Raw genomic sequence first — 23,646 nt, 5'->3', positions numbered from 1 at the left:
GCTCAGAGATCCGCTTGTCGACATATTCCATTCCTTTTCATGGCGCTTAAAACAAAGACTTCTTCTTCACAAGTTTTTGAAAGTCACTGGAATCAAAGACAACCCTACAATCCCCAGCGCTTGTCTTCAGAGAAACCTTGGAAAGAACACGACTGCTTGGAAACAGAGATGTCACTGTCAGATGTGGATTTACAGTTGGGATTTATGGTCAGCACAATATTCACGAAATGTTTTGCAGTGTGAATTAGACTTTGATATAGTTTGACATTCGCTAGAGAGTTTTTAAAGGCAATCCTTGACCTCAGTTCTAGTCAATAGTTTCTTCTTTATCTGAAACAGAAGAAACAATTTATCAACACATCAATCAAAGTTTCAGAAATGTTCAAGTACAATTATTTAAGCAGACTCAGGGGAGACAGATGAAGCTGCCTACTTAAAATGACATTGGAGCAGTTTTTATTTATTTAACGTGAATACTAACATCAGCTGACCAGAGCGACTTTACCTTAAACTTAAAAAGGATTTATGACCCTGCTGAGTTGACATCTTAGAATGGTCCAACGTGTAAGTAAAGCATTGTAATCAATACCACCCCTTTGAGAAGATCCTGGGAAATAAATAAGAAATTCCATTCTCCTGAAATGAATCATGAATTAGCAAGGTGTTCAAAGTAGATTGCACAACATAGTTTGTCTGCAGCCCCGGTGATGTTTTCAAAACAGAAGTTAAATTACAGCACATTGAACTGAGAGCTTGCAGTCCATAAGGACGCGTCCATAAACCACAATGCTTTATGCATTGATTTACGTCAATATATTACTCAGTTCAGGTTACACCTCACAGCCTGGGGCTGGTGTGAGCCCACCAAGAAAAAGGAGAGGAACAACTATTTGGGAGGTTCCCATGCTATCCTTTTTATCTCAAGGCATTCCTTCATGTTTTTGAGACTGATGCTACTCATTTGTCCACAAACAATTTAAATAGAAGTTTAGCTAGATGTATAGGTTATCAGTCAAGGCTTATTATGCTTCAAAAGTTAGAAATAATCAACTTGTACCGCTAATCTTTTAAGATCGGTGTTACTATACTCAGTCATTCTTAACCTACTTTGAAGAGTCCGTGGTCCAGAATAGCTTCTAATTAGAAAAAGACTAGAACAGGGTCCAGGCATTATGAAATATGTCGTCTTTGCTGTTGTTAGCTTCTCTTGAGTCAGCTCCCAACTCGGGAGGACCCCAGGCACAAAGAAATCAAAATGCTGGAGGCCCCTTGCCATCCACAAGATTGGTTATCAATTGCACAGTGGTGCTCCAAGGGATTGATTTGGTTCAATTTGGGAAGTAGGTGGCTAGGCCTTCCTACCCTGCTCAGCAAAGCCCGTTCAGTATCACAACAACGTACAAGCCTTCACTGACAGAGTTGTGACATGGGAGATGCATCAACAGGAGTGAAACTTAAGTCTCCTGCTTGGAAGGCAGTGATTCTCCCTTTGAATGGCCACAGCCCCCAAATAAGGACTAGAAGTCATTTAAGGGAATGGAAGGGCCTTGAGGAGTCAGAATGAAAACCATAGGGGGTCTAAATAAGAACATATGTGCAACCAAAGAAGCCACTCGTCTTTCAAGAGTCCAAAAATCTCAACAGAGAAATGGTCTTTCTGTATGTGGATCTAATTTTGTTTGAGTCTTTGATAGCCACATCCATTGTGGAAAGAGAACAGCATATACTCATGGATAGGCCGAGATTTTCAGCCCATTTTCAAATGCAGTTTTTGGGGTAAAACTAGGTGCCTCGGCTGATATTCAGGTCAGCATATACTCGAGTATATATGGTAATTCAAATTCAATGGATGAATGAGAAAGGACTGAATAAAAGACTCACTGTGCCATGGAGTTGAGGCCCACTCACAGAGACCCTGTAGAGGAGAGGAGACCTGCCCCCACGAGTGTCTGAGATTATAACTGCTTGCAAAGTAGAAAGTCTGGAGTAGTAGTTGGGGGTTTCAAACTACTGACCCTTTGGATCACAAGCCACCATGTAACCACTATGCTACCAGAATCAGTTAAAAAGTTCCACAGTGATTAGCAAGGCTTAGATTTGTCCTTTTCTGGTAAAAGGAGGAATTTTGCAAATATAGTAAGTCAGGTATGGGGGACTACAAAGAGGAGAGAGATTGAATGGAAGGTTCTCCGTGCTGACTGCCCGTGGACATTGCAGAAGTGTGATCCTCCTGTTAAGTGATAACAAGGGAAGCAAGCATGGCCTTTGGAGAAATGTCCTGCATTGCGTCTCTATCTGTGCAACAACTGCTGCGGACAGTGAATCATTTGAGCAGAAATATCTGAGAGCTTAAAGTGCAGGTCTAGACAGGGGGAGTAGTAAAGATGGTTTAGGAAGGTAGATCTGGGCATGATCTACAAAGCACTGCTGTGATAGCTGGGAGAGTGGAGGCGTCAGTGGGGGAAGGGAGCTCTGGGCGCCACATAATCCAGGGCCCAAGCTCACTTGGAGCCAGGCCCAGACACAGGGAGTGAAAGGCTGGGTAAGAGTTCAGAGGGCACTTTCAAGGAGTCTGGAGTTGCAAGAAATTGTATCTATGCTAATCTTACCTCTCCGTATAGCTAGGCAGTGGTTCTAATTCAGAAGGTTGAAACAAGCCAAAGAAACACACACACACACACACACACACACACACACACAAGATATATGTCTTATACTTAAATATACATATGCATAAACACCAAAAGAAGAGAAATACCTGTAGGAATAAGCAAGTCAAAAGTAAAAATGCCAACATAGAATAATCCCTGCGAGCACAGACAAATAGAAAGTCTATCAGATATATTTGTTAGCCTGAAATACATTTTAATTCAGGTTTTGATCATTTTATTTTACCAATAACAGTATTGATCAACATTTGAGGTTCTAACTTCTCTACTCTGTATAAGTCACCCTTTTAATTTCCTGGGTGGCATACAAGGTGCCTTAGAGGATTTGGCATTCTGGCTAAGACAGGAGATGAAGAAAGGTTGAGAAGACATCGAAATATATGCACGAAACAAAGTAGTAAATTGTGAATTAAACGTTGATTGTGGTTAAAGAAGCTCACGATATGGAAATAAATTCTGATTAGCAAAAAGGAAGCAAAGGCTCATGGAGGAGCATGAGGAGCTCTGGGCTATGAAGCGTGTGCAGAGCCTGTCATGAAAGGAAAGGAAGGAGCCATCACTAGGTCCGGAAATGGATTGAAGTTGGGGTTAACAATGCCATGAAGTTGGGGTTAAATATGGGAATCCAGTAAGATGTGCAGATGTACAGATTCCCAAGAATAGAGCCACTACCAGTTGGCAACTAATCAATGCTGACTCACAGTGAGCCCATGTGTGTCAGTGTAAAACTGTGCCCAGGAGGCCTTTCAATGGCTGACTTTCAGAAATAAATGGCCAGCCTTATAATTCTAAATGCTTCTGGGTGGCCTGCAAGCTCTGACTTTTCAGTTAACTTTTCAGTTAACATGCGTTAACTATTTGCACCACCCAGGGACTAAGCTGTGGCAATAAATGTTACTTAGAGCCAGGAGAACTTGGAACGCTGAGATGAGAAACTTGGAGTTTATGCTATATCTAGATGACTTGCCTGTCTTTGTATTTGGACAGAGAGATCCCTTTTCAAGTATGAGCCTTTCCACTGTGGAGAAACGATGGGACTTAGAAGAGGTGGTGGGGACCTAGTCTCCCTCCCAGGCCCTAGCCAATGTTTCCATTGGCTATATCAAACCTCTATTCACCAGGAATGGAAATATATTTTATTTGAGCTGATCAGGTAATTCTTCCAGGGCCAGAATAAAACATCAATTTACCCTTCTTCTCCGTCAGCTGTGATTTTAATTCAGCCAAATAAAAGCAAATAAAGACTTATGAACTTTATTGGTGTTAGGCACCATTCATTCATCTCCACTCCTAGTGACCCAATGCATAACAGTGAAACACCACTGCATATTGTTATTATCTTTGAACCTATTTTTATAGCCATTAAGTCACCCTGTCTCATCAAGGGTCTCCTCTTTTTCACTGATCCTCTTCCAAACATTATATCATTTTCCAGACATTGATTACTCCTGATGACATGTTTAACGTTTGTAAGAGAAAATACTATGACCTCGTTCAGCCCAAGCTCCCTACTCCCCAAAGGGACATCTCTGCTCTTTAACACTTTGAAGAGGTCTTGTGCAGCAGTTTTACCCATGAAATTTGTCCTTTGATTTCTTGATGGATGCTTCTATGAGCAGTGCTCTTGGATCCAAGTAAAATTAAGGCCTTGACAAGTTCAATATTTTATTTTTATATTGTTCATTATCTATTGGTATATTTTAGGATTTGCTTTTCTTACAGAGTTGTAATCCATACTGACGGTAGCAATCTTTGATTCTCATGAATGGTATTTCAAGTCTCCTTGACTTTCAGTAAGTGAGGTTGTGTCATCTGCACATTACGGATTGTTAATGAGCCTGCTTCCCACTCTGATGCCTTCTTCTTATCCATGTGGTCCAACTTCTTGGATTAAATGCTTAATATACAAATTGAATACATATGATGAAAGGGTATAGACCCAACACAACTTTCCTGATTTTAAGCCATGAAATATCCTCTTGTTCTGTTTGAACATCTGCCTTTTGGTCCATATACCGGTGTAGCATGAGCGTGATGTAGTGTTCTGGAATTCTCATCATCTTTAATGTTATCCATAGTTTTCTGTGATCCACAGAGTTGAATGCAAGTAAACATCTTGCATCTGGTGTCTAAGAATTTGGGTGGACTTGACATTCTGTAAAACTATGTCTCACAACTTGTTCAGTCTTTTTGTCGTTGTTGTTTTTAATTGCCATTGAGTATGTTCTAACTTATAAGGATCTTATGCACAGCACAACAAAATACTGTGAGGTCCTGTGCCATCCTTATGCCTGAGCCCATTGTTACAGCCACTATGTCAATCCATCTTGTTAAGGGCCTTTACGTTTTGCTGCCTATCTACTTTTTCAAGCATTAATTATTCTCCAAGGAGTAGTCTCCCATGACAAATGCAAAATATGTGAGATTAAGTCGCACTATCCTTGCCTTTAAGGAACATTCTGGCTATATTCTTCCAAGACAGATTCATTTTTCCTTTGAAGTCCACAGTACTTTCAATAATATTTTCCAGCACCTTAATTCAGAGGCATCAATTCTTTGATCTTCCTTATTCAATGTCCAATATTTGCATGAATATATGGCAATTGAAAATATCATGACTTGGGTCAGGCATACCTTAGTTTTCAAAGTAAAATCTAGATGTTAGTGAGCTGAAATGGACAGTTATTGACCATTCTGAAGCAGAAAAAACATTTGGTTTACTCTGCTGGGAATGGCATATTCAAGAAGAATGAGGTCTTGTTTATCTTCTAAAAGAACATTTCAAGATCCATCTAGAAGTACTATACTATCTGTGACAGGATAATATGTATATGAATACAAGGAAATTCAATCAATACAACTGTTATTCAAAGTTATGCTCCAACCACTAAAGCTAATGATGTAGAACTTCAACAATTCTACCAATTTCTTCAGCATGAAATTGATCAATCATGGAATCAAAAAGCATTGATAATTATTGGTAATTGGAATGCAAAGTTGGAAACAAATAGGAAGGGATTATAATTGGAAAATATGGTCTTGGTGACAGAAATGAAGCTGAGTGTTGCATAGTAGAATCTTGCAAGACCCATGACTTCTGCATCACAAATACCTTTTTTTTCAAGAACACAACGGGCAACTATACACCCAGACTTCTCCAGATGGAATACACAGAAACCAAATAGACTATATCTGTGGGAAGAGACAATGGAGAAGCTCAATGTCAGCACCTAAAATAAGGCCACTGGATGACTGTAGAACAAACTACCAATTGCTCATAAGTTAGTTCAGGTGGAAGCTATAGAAAATTAAAGCAAGTCCACGGGAGCCAGACACAACCTTGGGTCTATCCCACCTGGAGAACAGATTTGATGCATTGAAAACTAACGACATGATCTGAAGAGCTGTGGGATGACATCAAGCACACTCACATGAAGAAGCAAAGGGTCATTTAAAAGACAGGAACAAAAGAAAACATCAAAGTGGATGTCAAGAGATTCTGACTCTGAAACCTGTTCTTAATCATACAGTAGCTAACACCATACATGGAAGGGGTGGTGAAATCAAAGAGCTGAACAGAAAATTGTATAGCTTGAAAAGACAAAGTAAAATGCGTAATGAAAATGTGCAAATAAATGGAGTTAGAAAACCAAAAAGGAGGAACATGCTAAACATGAAATATTCTATGGGAAAAATATTGAATGATGCAGGAATCATAAAAGGAAGATAGAAAGAATACATAGGCACTGTACCAAATATTCAACCATTCAACTATTCCAAGAGGTAGCACATGAGCAAGAATCAATGGTAGTGAAGGAAGAATTTCAAGGTACACTGACAGTATTAGCCAAAAATACAACCCCTTCTCAAAACAATATACTGCCATCGAGTCCATACTGACTCATAGTGACCCTCTGTGAGTTTCGGGAGATTTTCACTATTTATGGGAGTAGAAAGCCTCGTTTTCCACCTTTGAGGATGCTGGTGGTTTCAAACTACTGACCATTAGGATCACAGTCCAACACATAACCCCTATACCCCTGGCTTCAGCAATTGATGGAAGACCTATTGAAATAGTTCAACAAGCTGATAAAGCACTGGAAGAACTCACAGTTATGCCAATACATTGGGAAGACAGCTACTTGGCCAATTGACTGGAAAAGATCCATATTTGTATTCATTCCAAAGAAAGGCAACCTAACAAAAGGCTCAAAGTATGAAACAGTATCATTGATATCACATACAAGTACATTTTTCCTGATGATCATCCAACAACAGTCGTAGCAGCCAGCACATTGCTATGGAACTGCCCGAGGTTCAGGTCAGATTCATAACAGGACATGAGAGAAGGGATATCATTGCTGACATTAGAAGGATATTGATTGAAAACAGAGACTACCAGAAGAAACGTTCACTTGTGTTTTGTTGACCACGCAAAGGAACTATACTGTGTTGATCATAACGAACCTTGAGAAGAACACTTACCCCAAAGGCGTAACTTGTCAGTGGATTAAGAGGCACCTGTGTGAACAAAACAAGGGAATATGGCATGGTTTAAAATCTGTGTGCTAAGTAAATAGTTAGATAACTGGGTTACAAGAAGAAGAATTGGGCACCAGGATTGGGTCTCTCATTAGGGTTAGGCATATAGGATCAGAGGAAGAAACTATGTGCAGCTGGTGTCAGTACAGAGTGTAAAAGAAGGAACAGAACTGACAATTAATTACCAGATTAGCGCTGATTGATACATGTTGGTTTCAGAGAAGTGAAAAGTGGGAATTTGATCCTATTTCCACTCATAACTGACGTTTATATTTTAACACAGTATTTGCATATAGCAAATGGCACAAGATGAAATACAGAGGTACCATTAGGTTTGTTTTCTATAAGGTGCTCCAAACTCCCCATCACTTACAACCGTGGTTTGAAAAGTGTGGTCCTCTGAATGGCTGTGTCAGTCTGGGTAGACTAGAGAAACAAATCCACGGACACACCTACATGTACAAGAAAGAGATTTATATACAAGAGCAATTGAACATTGAGAAAACATCCCAGCCCAGTCCAGATCAAGTCCTTAAATCCAACACTAGTCCATATGTCCAATACCAATCTACAAAGTCTTCAGACTCACGAAATACATGCAATGACATTGAATGCAGGAAGATCACAGGCCAGTGGGTAGAAAGTTCTTGGATCCCTTGTCATTGGAAACATCTCAGCTCAGGGGTCTCTGCATCAGGGTGGGTCCATGTGTCTTGTCAGCTGCTATGTCTCCCAGGGTGTGAGCCGAGAGTCTCCCACCTCCAAGGAGGAAGTACCGGATTACCCAGAATTCTCAGAAGGCCATGCCCACACAGAGGTCTCATTGGCTATGATCTGATTGACAAGCTAGACTCCACCCCTACACGCTTAATCCTCAAATTGACGGACGATTGTATATCTACCACAACGGCAGTATTAGTATCACCTAGGAACTTGGTAGAAATGTACATACTAGCCAGCCCCCACTCCCCACCCCTCAGACCCCTGCCTGCTTAATCATGAACGCTTCAGATGGAGATGCCAAATCTGTTTTTAGTGTCATCAGGCGTTCCTCACGCGTGCTAAAGTTTAGAGTTACTACTCTACAGGATGCAATAATGACTCCTTAGAATGCCAAAGGAGGCACGTAATATAGATGACTCCACTCTCAACCTGGCCTGCAGCCACCCTCACCCTACAACGAACACACATGCATAATAGGCGCATGCACAATCTACGAGCTTCTTGGCTTTAATACACTTCTGCTCCTGTAATCTCACTCATCATTCTAGACTAGATTGTGAAGGGACCCCGCGGGGCAATGCTTGAGTGCTCGACTGCCAGCCTAAAGGTCTTTGCTTCAGGTTTGGACCCACTAGCCATTCTGATGGTGAAAGACCTGGCAGTATGCGGCCACAAGTATTCAGCTCAGGAAACCTTACGGGGCAGTTTACTCTGTCCTTTAGGGCTGTCACAAGCCAGAATTGACCGGGTGCTCACACAATACATTCCAGAGGCCACTGGCCTCAGGTTGGTAAGTGCCTACATTTCCTTCCAAGTCCACCCTTAGGACTACCCCTTAGTTGAAGACCTGACCCAAGCTAGCGGTCACTTTCCCTTAGAGTCTCAAAGCTCCCTGCCTCCCCTGATAGTATATAATTAACAAAGTCAATTGAATAATCTGTTTATGTGTCTGTCTAACCTTAAGGATAGGAAATTGTATTCAAGGCTGCTGAGTACTAAAGCATTAATCAGTGTGAGACACATTGCTGAAATGCAACAATGAGTCTTTGACTAGAAAAATTAGTCAAATGATTTAGCAAGTCAATAATTATATATTCAAATAGCCAAAATTAGTTTCTGGTTCAAAATACAATGGCATAGTTCTTCAGGCTCAAACTTCTCATAAACTGAGGATTACAGTTTTTTTTTAAAGTGGTGAACAACCAGGAATGTGTGTGTGTGTCTATGCGAATATGTGTGTGCGTGCATGTATATATCCTGTATATGTACCCTTGTCTCTATCGCAGTTTGTGACTGGGAGGCAAAATCTGCCCACCCACAGTACCCTGGAGCAGCGGATTGCTACCAGCAAGGATTTGGTTAACCTTTGGTAAACAGAGGAATTTAAAGCATGAAAAGGTCTGGAGCCCAACACAACCCTTTGACACCACACTGTCTGTCATTAATGATAATCCCCCATTAGATGTTCAGCTTTGAAAATGGAATTAGACGACTTCAGTTTTCAGCCCTCGCCCTGCTGGACTGTAAACTGAACCCTGCTGTGTTTGGGGACTCCTGATTTACTGCCTTGCCTTTTAACTGTTCTCTAGCCAGTGGGCCTTGGGGGGAGGGTTGAGGAGTCCAGAGATCAAGTGAGTACAAACAAGGCATTTCAACCACCATCAAGGGAGGTGACTTTTGCTTAGCATAAGTCACTAGGTCAAAAGAGTTTTATTCCCACAGTTGATTTAATCTTCCTCCCCACCCCCTACCCGCCAACTAGGTGTAAGAATTTCCTTGCTGAGACATCATGCGAGAAATATTTGGTATCCTTTTTCACTTCCTTTTAAAAACAAGAGCAATCATGTAAGCGTTCCCCAGGGTCCCAGAAAGTCTCAAAGTTTCTTTTCATTTTGAACCACAATGTACCGGTATATTGGGAGGCACCCTATCTCATTTCATAGGCAGCACAGTGCTCATTGCAGAGTACGATATAAGCCTAAATGTTTGTTGAATGAATGAGTGACTGAGTCTGGCTCCTAGCTCCATAGCTGTGCTTTGCCCAGAGAGGCAAGTTCTAGATCACAAGAAAATGACAGGAAGGTGCCTGAGACTTCTTCCTGGTAACCACTGGATGGTTGTTTGTGGTAACATTTCTTGGCTTCTGAGTTCTGGCTTCACCCCTCCACCTCCTGGGCTTTTGGCTAATTGGTGTTGGGACTCCTTCCGAGCTCATTGCACATTTGGCTCCTGGGATTTCAGTGTCCTGGTACAGTAGTAGTTCAATACTTGGATGATAACTGAAAGTTGGGTAGCCCAGTCTCCACCGGTCACTCCTTGGGAGAAAGATGAGATGTCCTACTTCGGTAAAGTTCTACTCTGGCCTATCTGATAGCCAGGAGAAAGCATTGATTTGGTGACAATGGCCTTAGTTGTTTGGGTTATAGACTTTTGGGAGCTCTAGAGGTACAGTGGTTCAAATGTGTAACTGCTAATCCAAGGATTGGAGGCTGGAATTCATCAGATGTCCTAGGGAAGAAAGATTTTGGCAATCATTTTCTGTAAAGAGTGCAGCCTCGGAGGCCCACTGTTCAGTTCCTTCATTCTTGAGGGAAAGAGAGAGTTGGACATCATCCCCCACTTGTTTAGGTAAAAAGGGCCAGAAGAAACTGTGTTATCATTGGATCCTTCTCAGATGGAGAAATATTTTGTCTTCCTTTTATCAGGTATTAGGATTTCCCATGAAATATGCAACATACAAGTGCCATCCAAAACCCTTTCAATATGTAATACCAACTATGAAATTAGGATTTCAAGTCCTAAAAGGCTATGACAGTGCTGTTAACACATCAGCATTATTTTGGAAATATACGGGCTATTTCAGAGTTATTATACTTACCGCAGTACAAAGAGGCTATGATATTCAACAAATCCATGTAGCATTTGCCATGAGTCAGGCACGGTTTTGCATACTTCATAAGTATTAATTCATCTAATTTTTAAAATCATGCAAGAGCTAGGTACCATTATTCACTCTACTCTAAAATAAGGCATGTGAGACCCAGAAAGCTCCGACAGGTCATTTCAGTTCAGAGGAACCCAGGTGGTCCAGATACTCACTGCCATCAAGTCTGTGCTGACTCCCAGAGACCCACTGTGGGTTTCTGAGACTCTAACTGTCTGCAGGAGTAGAAAGTCCAGTGTTTATGCTGAGGAGCTGCTGGTGGTTTTGAACTGCCGACTATGCAGATCCCCGCCCAATGTGTAACCCCTAACCACCATAGTCCAATTAAAGTCTGGGCTCTTGACCACCCTTCCTCATTCTAGCTTGTTTGTCAAGGCAGCTTAAGAGTTAACCTTTGCCATGAATGATAAAAAAGGTAGTGATAGGGTAAATGATTTTATTACTAATAGATTAATACTAATACAAATCACAACATTAATATATTTATTTGTATTAGTTAAAGGCAGTGGTCCATGTTCTAGTATAAATTTTACTAGACAGACAAGTTTTGATAATTAGTTTAAAATAGCATGTCTGTGAGGGTTTTTTGTTTGTTTGTTTTCTGTTTGGGCTTTGTGGTTTTACAATGACATATGTCATCATTATGTTTGGTTGAGGTTCAAAAGCCCTACATGGGTCACAGAGTGTAGCAAACTCGCTATGATATCTCTGTATCACCCTTCTCCTGATCTGGTTATCAAGGAGTGGATGGGGGTCGGGGTGGGGGGGTCCCTGGATCATGCCGCTACAGATATTGAACACAGCCTGTGTCCCTGAGGGATGACATGATGGAACAGAGACCCCACTGCCACCCCATGCCAGCTGGCCTGATGGACAAATAATACGCATTTCAAATGATCTTTTGCTGTGGTAAGCCGCAGGAATTTGGGGGCATATTTTTTTAATATAGCAATGTCTCTCAAATTGGCATTTCTGGATAAGAACACTAATTTCCACAAGGGTAGGATTAGAAATGAAAATTATAGGCCTTACTCTAGACCACAGGTTCTTAACCTGTGGCTCATGACCCCTTTGGGGGTCAAATGACCATTTCACAGGGGCTGCCAGATTTATAACTGTAGCAAAATGACAATTATGGAATAGCAACAAAAATAATTTTATGGTTGGGGCTCACCACAACACAAGAAACTTTATTAAAGGGTCGTGGTATTAGGAAGGTTAAAAAGCACTGCTCTAGACAGAGTGAGCCAGAAACCTGAGAATGTAGCCTGGCGATTGGAACGTTAACCCAATCTGCTACTTCCTGCCCTCCCAGGTCCCTTGATAAAAGCTAAAGATTGAGCACCACTGTAGCAGACTATTCCAGTCTCTCCTGTGTACTGCTTGTTGCTAGACCTGGATCCCTGGGGGCATAGTGGTTACACTTTGGTCTGCAATCCCCTTGGCCATCAGTTTGAAACCACCAGCAGCTCCACGGGAGAAAGACTGGCTTTTTACTCCCCCAAACAGTTACAGTCTTGGAAATCCACAGTGAGGTCACTGTGAATCCATAGTGACTCCAGGGCAGTGAGAGAGTTTGAGACCTTTCTCTTTTTTCAAACTTGTTGAATAATTAAGTCTAGCCTGTGTATACCGGACCTACAACCACCACATAGACTACAATCCACCGAAGCCCTCAGGAAGAGTGCAGAATGGCTCCGTAGGTTTCCCGAACGTAACTCTTTACCAGAGCACACACATCATCTCTCTCCTTCCTGGCAATTGGTGGGTGTGAACTGCTTGCCCTTCAGTTAGCAGCCCAACTCCTAGACCACAGTGCTGGTAGAAAGTAAGTGGGAAAGGCACTAAGAGAACTTGGTACATTGACTACTTGACACTGTCTAATTGACCAAACCACTCATGCTTGGTCAAAGAAGGGCGGCCCACAAGAGAAGGCCCTCGGTGACACGGAGTGACCAGTGGCTACAGTGAAGGACTCGAAAGAACCATGGTAAGGTTGGTGCAGGCCCGAGCGGTGCTCAGTTCTGCTGTGCACACGGTGTCCACAGGCTCACTGTGAGCTGACAGGAACCTGATGGTGCCTGTGAGCGACAACCTTTACCATTGTTCTACTGCCACCTCTGCTTGAGGGACAGTGAGGCTAGTTGCGGTATAGAATATGCGAGGGGGCGCTGGTGGTACCAGGGTTAAGTGGTTGGCTGTGGGCTGAAAAGTTGGTCATTGAAATCCATGGCCATTCCAAGAGAGAAAGATGTGACCATCTCGTGAGTTTTTGTGAAGAATTGATCTACTTTGTTCCTATATGTTATGTAACTGCGTGGTGCAGTTCTTGAGAAGGATACCACGCTGACGGAGCAGGTCATCCGAGGGCTGCTCAAGTACTGGCCCAAGACCTGCACCCAGAAGGAGGTGATGTTTCTGGGGGAGATGGGGGAGGTTCTCGATATCATCGAGCCCTCCCAGTTCGTCAAGATTCTGGAGCCGCTCTTCAAGCTCTTCGCTGTGTCTCCAGCCCCGACTTCCAGGTGGCATTGCGGGCTCTGTACTTCTGGAACAATGAGTAGATCCTGAGCCTCATCGAGGACAACTGCCACACAGTGCTGCCTGCCGTGTTCGGGACCCTCTACCAGGTCTCCAAGGAGCACTGGAATCCATCCATCGTGTCTCTGATCTACAACGTGCTCAAGACCGTCATGGAGATGGACGGGGAGCTGTTTGAGGAGCTCACGGCCTCCTCCAAGCTGGAGAAGCAGCAGGAGCAGCAGAAGGCCCAGACGCGCCAGGAGCTGGGCCATGGCCTGGAGGAGCTGGGGCTGCGCCGGTTACAGGGCACGCAGGGGGCTAAGGAGGTCTCCCTCCAGCGGCTTACGGCCCAGGTGGCCACCTCTGGGGGTCAGAGCTAGAGTTCCCACAAGAGGAGAGCGGAGCTTAGCCCCTCCACCCCTCCTCTATCCAGAGACTCGGCTTCCCTCCGGCCTGGCAGGGGACTGAGGACAACCTGCCTGGCCCGAGAAGGCAGCTTTCCCAGGGGGCGAGGGAAGATGGTGGTCTTGGTGGGGGAAGTGCCCAGGCTCTCGTGACAGGACTTGACCAGGGCAAGCTCGACCAGGAAGCCGCTGCTGGGGACCCACCCTGCCACACCGCTGGGCCCCTGCCAGCTGCAGGCAGGTTCCTGGCCCTGCTCCGGGCCGCCTCCCGCACCTGCCCCTCCCTCGTGCCAGCGTGAGGCCCTCCGAACCCACCATGGGATCCATGGTCTATTTATTCTCCCCCCTCCACAGACGTGGGCCTGGGCTGCCCGGTCCCTCCGCATCCCGGACATCCGCATCCCCTTTTTATTTAGTTTATTTTATTTATTTATTCCTGTATATTATATAACTAAGGGGCAGTTCTGTGGACTTACGGACACAACTTTGGTCTTTGTTTTTATTGGATATGTGAAGAGGAGTAGCGGGCTGGAGATTGCTAATTAAAGTTTGAGCCATGTCAAACAAGATACATGCTCAATTCCTATTAAATAAATGATTATATTCCTCCTTTCTTAACTTATTGCTACTTCTTGATTGAGCTATTAGAAGACCCTCAACTTCTTCAATGAATTTAATTTCTTCCTGCTATAATCCTCCTTCTAGAGCCTTGGTCAGAATTTAATATTCAATAGCTTTATTGACATGTGATTCACAAAACATACAACCCATTGACTCAAAGTGATGTTTAAAAGATTAACATAAAATACATTCCACACTGTTGTTAGGTACATATATGTTTTTATAAATATAGTTTCCTGATGGATTGACATTTTATTATGTCTTAAAAGCTTAGGTCTCTTCCTTTGGTGTATAACCTTAGGATAGTTAGCACAGACTGTACATGGTTGTTATGGAAACACATGAGTTGTTTTGCTATCATTGATTTATAGTTCTTATCAGTAAGTAGTTCACCCTAAAGAGAGAGCTCTCTGGCCTCCTCATACCACCATTCTGGCAACCCAGCTCTGATCATATCATTGTTACATGCAAACAATTTACAGGCTTCTGATTTCCTAGGAATGTAAAATCTGTAACTGTGGTTTTCTGTGCCGTGTGTAATTACTCCACATGGCACTACCGTAGTTCGAGCAGAGCAAGTCTGCTGTGCCTAGAGCCTCAGGCTGCTCTCTTTGTCAAAGCTATTGATCTTTCATATCAGAACATAGATCCAGATTCTTCATCCCTTCAATGTTCTATAAGGATCTTCTTCGGTTTCTTTGCTAATTCCCCAAGCCTAGTTTTCTTTCCACCCTATAAAACTTGTGCAAGGTTAAAGACCTCAATCTAGTTCTCTTATGGTGATTCTGAAGAAGTATTAATAGAAGTATTAATTTTCCCTTACTCCTCTTAGCATAGTGCCTGACACACAATGAGCACTCTGGAAATATTTCTTGCTCCGAATGAAATTGTTGAATGATAACAAGACATAGTGGGAAATGGTGTGAAAAAAATGACCATTTAAAGAGTAGTTTCTTTTATAAGTATCAAATTTACTTTTCCCAGAAGCAAGGGACAAGTAAAGGCTGTCATTTTCAACCCCATGAGGAAATGGGGGCTTTTACGTTGAAGCTTCTGTCCAAGATCATATAGATACTGGGTAGTCATCGTAATCTACTGTCTTGAAAACCTGTGTTCTTTTTACAACTCTTTCTGTATTAAAAGAAGTCAGAAAAGAGACTTCTCCCACTAGAAGACTGTTGGGTTTTTGTTTTGCGTTGTTTTTTAATTAAATAGGGTAAGGACAATTAAAAAAGGAAGGGAAAATTAGATAAATGAAACCCTTTCTGAAATTTTTGCTTACAAGTCTAAACTTTTAAATTAAGGCCTTGGTAATGAATGTTGGTTATATAACATATAGGAACAAAGTAGATCTATTCTTCACAAAAACTCTCTGTGCTACCCTAACCCCATGGCCACCTTATTACAGTAGCTATGTTGTTTTGAAAAATAACTCATTCCACTGGAGATGAAAGATATGTGACTGCCAGTATGTGGACCATCAAGGGGAACGTTTGTTGTGCATCAGAGCCAGGCTCAGGTCGAAGGAGAGTGGCCTGAAGAAAGGGATTTGGGTAAGAATGAACTTGTGAAAAGAAACAGGGAAAGAAATAAAAATTTTAAAGAAGAATGAAATTGTGGGTGATGGTGCATGCTATTTCATAATGATATGTGGCTCTTTTCTTTTGGTCACTGAATCACCTGTGCTGGTCATTCATTAAGGGCTACTTTCTTCTTATTCCCCCAACCCCCTTTTAAACATTTCACAGCCATCTTTGCCAGTACATCTGATTTCTTCACATAGATAGGGAGTAGGGAGGCTGTCGACTGAGGGATTTGGGGGGTAGGGGTTGGTGAAGAACTCAGAAGGAGTCCTGGTGGCTCAGGGGCATGAGTGGGGGCGCATGTTAGGCTGTGAAGCAAGAGGTGTGTAGTGCAAATGCACCAGGTGCTTCATGGGAGAAGGGTAAGACCTTCTGCTCTAGTAAATAAGTATTGTTTCAGAAACCAAAAGAGCTGGTCTACTCTGTCCTAACAGGTCATTATGAGTTTGCATTGCCTGGATGGCAGTAATTTGTTTTGTATTGCTTTGTTTCAATCCCACATGATGGAGAGAGAGAACTCATGTTCTAATACCCTCCCTTGTATCCTGAACATCACTTTTCTTTTCTATATAATGGATATGGTGTATCCATGATATGTTCCTCTAAGGACTTAAGACTTCTGAAACTTTCCAGCCTGATCTGGCCCTATTTTGGTTCCATAAATGTGGTGAAAGTTCTCCTGGTTGGTTTTTACCAACTGAATTAAAAGTATGGAAAACATTTTCAGAGTGATACCTGAAGGGGACTAAGGGTTACTCATTGTTCAATAATCTTAGCCACTGCCATTATGGGAGTGATAATGGGGAGTGGAAAATGTCCAAGGACAGGGTAAGAGGGGCATTACAGGAGATTTTTTAAAATGATTTACTCCATGTGCTTTCCAGGTTGAACAGTATTTGTACATCTATGGTTCTGTTGATTCTGCTCTGAAGACTCCTGCAGGAGATATACTTATCTTCATTTTATAAACGAAGAGACTGAATTTCAGAGTGGATTGATGATATCCCAAAAGTAATAGAAAAACAGACACTCATGTTGGAGCCCATGCTTTCCATGAAGAAAACCATTGATTGTCTTGTAATGAGTCTTAGAGAGAAGGTTACAATAGACCACTTATGGTAGGTTCAGAATTTGGTGACCTAATATATTAATTATGCATTGAGCTGTGATCCGCATGGTTGGCTATTCTAAACCTCTAGCAGCTCCAAGGAAGGAAGGCTTGGCTTTCTACTCCCATCCCCAGTTACAGTCTTGGGAACTCACTGGGTGGGGGTTGCTATGAGCCAGCCTTGCCTCAATGATTTGGTTAGGAGTATATCCATGGTGGTGGAAGAATTTCTTTTAGAACTGTACTTGCAAGTGTGTAGCTGCTCACTTGTGGTATTAAATAACTTTGTGAAAATAATTCTTATCCTACTTTTCTTGTTTTTATAGACTTTTTGATAAATACACATAGCATTTCATAGTGAGAATATGCATACATCCACATTTACTTAGCATTGATTCCTTCATATGAAAAACATGTGTTGGATAACAAGAAGGCAATTGGAAGGATATAAAAGAAATACATTTTATTGACAATTTCCTCACTTTCAGTTCACTTTTAATATATGGCTTGAAGAGTATAGTGAATAGGTTGAAAAGTCCTATTTTGTCAATAAATTTTTATTCATCTTCTTTTAACATTAAATCCCCCTGACCATTCTGACCTCTTGAAGCATTATTTGAAAACCCAGTTCTTAAAGACTCTAGGGCCATTCATTCCTTTCTTTCTGTATTGTTTGGTGATAACTTATATTTATGTGGCCTGTTTCCAATGAAAACATGAGATGCATGACAGTAAATACTTATTTCCAGTAACCAATCAACTTTCATTGATACAGAATACTTCTAATAGGAGAATATGGAAAAAGAAACATAGATGAGTTCAAGGTAAAAACAAATCAAAGTAATATAAGTAAATCTGAATTTTTGGAGAGTAGGATGAATTAATATGAATCATTTTAATCCATAGTATTTAATATTAGTAGTTATTTGCAAAATAATTTTCCTCAAATTATACAAATTATTTAATCAACATAACAACTTAACTTTCAAAAACCAGGACAGGGAAAAATAAACATTTAAGATAAACTTAATAGGGAATTTTCTGTGTCTCTGGAAATAAAAATTAATTGTACGCTAGGTTAATTTCAGAGAAAATGAAAATATTTAATTTTTTACTAAAAGTGTGAAACCCTTATTGTATAATTATCTAGGATGTTGTTGTCCAAATGCTTGCTGAAGATAAATACAGTGGAACCAACACAGTAATATGATATTTTCTGATGGAATACAAATTGTTTTCCCCATGGGGCATAAATCCCATAATCAACTGGCAGGCTTGTGAAGGTCTTTCGTACATGCGATACTTCTGACGATGCATACCATGTTTTGACATACTTTGCTTATTATAATGTATGTTCTTTTGCTTCTTTGGCAAGTGACAGCTTTGTAAACTAGCTGTGGAAACACTAGGGAGAAAAAAACCACCGGGGGAATGCTTCGGTTTTTGCTTTCCATAGATAGAAAATCAAGATACTCAATAACTAGCTGTGATGATGTGACAATAGATTATTTCATTATTCTTGACATCCTCTTGTGTAGCCAAAAAGACTTGTTTTGACTAAAAGGAAAACAACCATCAAATACAAAATTGTATTTTCCTTTCATAGATAAAACAGTGTTTTTTAGCACAGTAATGCAAAAAAGAAACATAATTTTTGGCTGTCCCAATGAATTTTCATTTTCAATCATTGTGATTTAATAATGCAAGATTGGTTCCATTATTATTTTTTAATCTGGAGGTTTTTTAATATCTATTTTTGAGTGAGAAATGTTAATTAAATATTTGAATTTTTATCAAATATTTTTCATTTTCTGAACTGACTGATGACATCTATGGCGATCACATAGCGATTGCTGCTTGTTTGTATTTTTATGCATGTGAGATAGGTATCTCAGCACTCATAGAGACACCAAGTTTTATTGGAGCGTAGCTATATTTTTTCCTATACTTCCATAAAGTTTATGGCTGCTTATATACAATAAAAGAACTGAGGAGTTGGGACAGAGACCTTATAGGACACAAATAAAGAAAATTGTTTTCTCTGTCCCTTTATAGTGAAAATGTCTTAGATGTTTGTGTTGTTGTTAGGTTCGAAGCGGTTGGTTCTGACTCCATGTTGAACCGAACAAAAGACTACACCATCCTACAATTGCTCTTCTGGTTGAGCCGTGTGTTGCGACCACTCTGTTGATCCATGTGTCCAAGGTCTTCATCTTTTTCGCTGTTGCTTTACTTTACCCAGCTCAGTGTCCTTCCCTGGGGACTTGTCTCTCCTGACAGCGTGCCCTGTGGATGTGCGATGCAGCTTCACGCTCTTTGCCGCTATGGAGCATTCTGGCTAAACTTCTTAGACAGATTTGTTTGTTCTATTGGCATTCAATGGTACTCAAAGATTCTTTAAATATTTACTTTAAGTACTTTAAATATTCTTCACCCCCTCAGCAACAGCACCATTCAAATGCACCGAATCTTCTTCATTCTTCCTTATTAAGTATTCAGTGATCACATGCATGTGAGGGACGAAATACTATAGCTTTGGGTCAGGTGCCCATTTGTCCTCAAAGTTACATGCTTAATTTTCATCATCCTTGCTTTTAAAGAAGACGCGTGCAACAAATTCACCAAGTGCAATGCATTGTCTGATCTCTGATCGCTGCTTCCATGAGACCCAAGCAAGATGAAATCCTTGACGATTTTAATCTTTACTCCGTTTATCATGATATTACTTATTGATCCAGTTGTGAGATTATGTTTTTCTTTACACTGAGTTGTACTCTTCTTTTTAAGTACAGCAGATGGGGTGGGTTTAGAGAAGTGTCTTCAATGAGATGGGGCAGAGAGTTCTACAGTTGTCCGTTGTGGCCTGCCATTAACTGTGTGAACCTGTCTGATTTTGTGGACCATCGTTAGGAAATTCACTATTCCATGCTCAGGTACCATCCTGCAAGGTTGTTTCAGAACTTGGATGGAAGGAAGTATATCTTATTCTCTCACTCATAGAACAAGCAGTGTGTGGGGGTACTGCACAGGACGAATTGAGTGTGTCACTAATTAATTTATTCCTTTGTACCTCATAGGAATAATAAACTGCCCCATCTATGATACAAACACAGTTATTTCATGTGTTCTGAGTATTTCATACTCAAACCTCAGAGACCCCATCAGCTGCAGTGTGAGGCAGTAAAGGTGACATTTGTAACAAGACTCTCACCCACCTACATGAAAAATTAACAAACAAACAAACAACTCAATCCCATGGAGTCAATGCCCACTGATAGTGACCCTTTAGGGCATGGTAGAATTGCACCTGTGAGTTTCCAAAATGGCAACTTCTTACGGTAGTTGATAGCCTTATCTTTCTCCCGAAGGGCAGCTGGTGGTTTTGAACTGCTGACCTTGCAGTTGGAAGCCCAATGTGTAACCACTACCCCACCTATTTACTCCTCATAATGCACATGACAAAAGAAACTGTCTAGGGAGTTACTTAGATGGGTCTATTTTAGGCTTTACGACAAGGCACTTATTTGCATTTGGGTTTCTCTCTCCATTCCTCTTCTGGTCATTTCAACTGATGTGGCCTCAAGGGTTGAGTTCATATCGGAGACTAAGGATGCTGAAGAGTTCATTCCGATAAGCCACAGGCAAGAGTAGCCAAGGAATCCTTTTGTCCTTTCACAGGAGTCCTACTGTTTGCCACACAGAGGATTAAGGAGCCTTAGGGCGAAAATCATGCTCATCGCAAAGAGAAGCATCCCTGTCAAGGGCCAATGGTAAGCAAAGGATCTGGTGAACGCTTGGGACTTTTGTATCTTTCTTTTGACTCAGAGTGATTCTAAAAAGTTGCTGTCTTTTATCACAACTGGCGAACATTCTTTGTCAATCTATCTAATGGCATAGAGTCTGCCCAACAGTGTGTTAATCTTTCAACATTTGCTGGAACTCTTTTTTATAACCCATGACAGTTGTAGCTCATAAAATATCACCCTTCATGTTAATATTGCAACCTTTTCCTTTGAGAGCCTTTATTTTCTGGTTTTATTTGCTTACCTTCTAAAAATCATCTAAGTCTTTCTGCTTTTTGTCTTCTGACGATTACTTGGGCTTTGCCCATTTTTCCAGTCATGGTCTTTGTCTTTTGGCTTCACTCAGGCATCTTCTGCGACCCCAACCCTCTGTTCTTTTTCTATTCTCTTTGCTCTAGTCATAGAGAGGATGGTGACTTTTCCCTCCCTTAGATGGGAAGGGCTTCTCACTTCTTTATCAGGTTCAATGTCAAAAGCTGAATTCCCCCTTGCGTAGCCCATAAATAGATCATTGTAGTTGCTTCAGGACCATGGTTGCTGAACAATTTCACACCCACTTTCAGGTGGGAATTTTGAATTCATAAAAGCAAACTGCTATCTGTACCTCACTGTGGACAACATTCAATAATGCTAAAAAATAGGAGAAATCAAGACATGCTTCACATTATATCCATGAGCACCATACTCTTTCTTGCTTATAGATGCTATGTTGTACAATATACTGTGTTTTGTTATTAACTCTTCTAGGTATCATGAACTTGGAAACTTTTAACTAGTTCAGTAAGAAAAGAAGCCTGACATTGGGCAATATTATTACAATCTCATATTTTATATCACCATATGAAAGCAAGTGATTCTATAACAAATTTATATTTTGTTCATTATTTATGGAATTTACTTGTCCAAACATCTTTTTCTAGCTTTCACTAAATCCATATCCATGTCCTAATTTATTTGGAAGATGATAGTAAGTGAGAAGCAAAATGTAGAACTACACTATTGGTTGTGTTCATGCTATGAAGGAAAGTTTGAACATTAGGACAGGGATTTGTTTAGAAATTGAGTTTCTATTTATTGTGATAGAATCAATAAACTCTTTAGTGGTCTGCCTGCCTCCTATCTAGTTTATTCAATTTTTTCACTAGTCCCCAAATGACTGAATATGCCCATTATACTCACCACCTCTATTTAAATATTTATGATGAGCAGCACTGAAGATATAGACTGAGGAGAGTGGCCAGTCTGTCCTATCCACATGAGAAAACACTAAAAAGGAAAGAGAGAGAGTGGACCTCATCCTGCTTTACTAAGCCTTGAAGGTGACTCTCCTGCTCAGAGCAGACAGTGCACAGAAAGAACCATAGGGCCAATCCCAGCTCGAGAGATGTTGCCCCCCCACACACACACACTGGCCCACAGGGCTACACAGGACAGCCCCAGAAACACAATGCAGGACATATGTCCAGCCTGACCCCCTTCCTCCATAGGGCAAATCATGAAGGGCTTTTAACATATCAGCTGGATGAACAGTCATGAAGTCCCTGAGGAATCCTGAAAACGGACATCTGACTCAGGGAGCACTACTTTTCACCTCACCTGACATGGCTGGCAGACATTCACAATGGTGAGCCGATAGACCTGCAACTACACATAGGCATTATTATTTATTATTATTGTGTCTATCCATATAAGATAGGCAGTGTAAACAATCCCACAATCCCGAAGAGAAAACAATGGGACTGATGGTTCTGGGGAGACATGGGAGAGGAGGAGACAGGTAGGGGGAGGGTGGGCGCAGAGCGGGAAGGGAGTGGTCAGCCAACAGATTTAGGGACTGGGAAACATCAAGAGATATAAAATCAACAGTGAGGAGGGTATAGAGTGCTTGTTGGTGCGTGATCAATTATAATGTAGCTGAGAGGAATTACTGAGAGCTAAATGAAGGGTCAGCATGATAGTCAGGCAGAAGGAGAGTAAAAGGAAATAGAGGAAAGAACTAGTAGGCAAAATCTATATGTAAAGGTGTGAATATAGAGATGTATATATATGTAAATATATCAATATATAAAGATAGGAGTATTGATCTATGTATATATATTTAAATTTTAAAGCACTAAGGTAGCAGATGGACTTTAGGGCTCTAATTAAGTCTTCCTTCAACCCAAGAACACTTTGTTCTAACAATGTGGCTCTGTGTGATACTCACCTTCCTGACACAATTGCTAAAGACAAAATGGGTGCATAAGCAAATGTGGTGAAGAAGGCTGAGGGTGCCTGGCTATTAAAAGATATAGCATCTGGGATCTTAAAAACTTGAAATTAAATAAGCACCATCTAGCAGGGAAGCAACAAAGTCCACATGGAAAAAGCATACCAGCCTGTGTGATCATGAGGTGTCCATGGGATCAGGTTTCAGAAGATCAAAAACAAACCATTGCTTTGTTGTGAAGGAGAGGGGTCATAATGGAGACCCAAAGCCCATCTGTAGATAATGGGACATTCCCTTACAGCAGGGACACATGGAAGGGATGACTCATCCGGGGTGCAGTGTAACACCAATGAAACACATAACTTTCCTCTATTTCTTAAATGCTTCTTCCCCCTACTATCATGGCCCTAGTCCAACCTCACAAATTCTGCTAAGCTAGAATATTTACATTGGTATAGATAAGCGCTTTTAACATGCAGAATGCAGCATAGATAAACCCCTCAGGAATGATAATGGG

The sequence above is a fragment of the Echinops telfairi genome, unplaced genomic scaffold (assembly GCF_000313985.2).
Source record: "Echinops telfairi isolate 266 unplaced genomic scaffold, ASM31398v2 ScPeMD7_1;HRSCAF=3_0, whole genome shotgun sequence".
NCBI classification, from domain to species: domain Eukaryota; kingdom Metazoa; phylum Chordata; class Mammalia; order Afrosoricida; family Tenrecidae; genus Echinops; species Echinops telfairi.
This window is presented reverse-complemented; position numbering follows the sequence as displayed.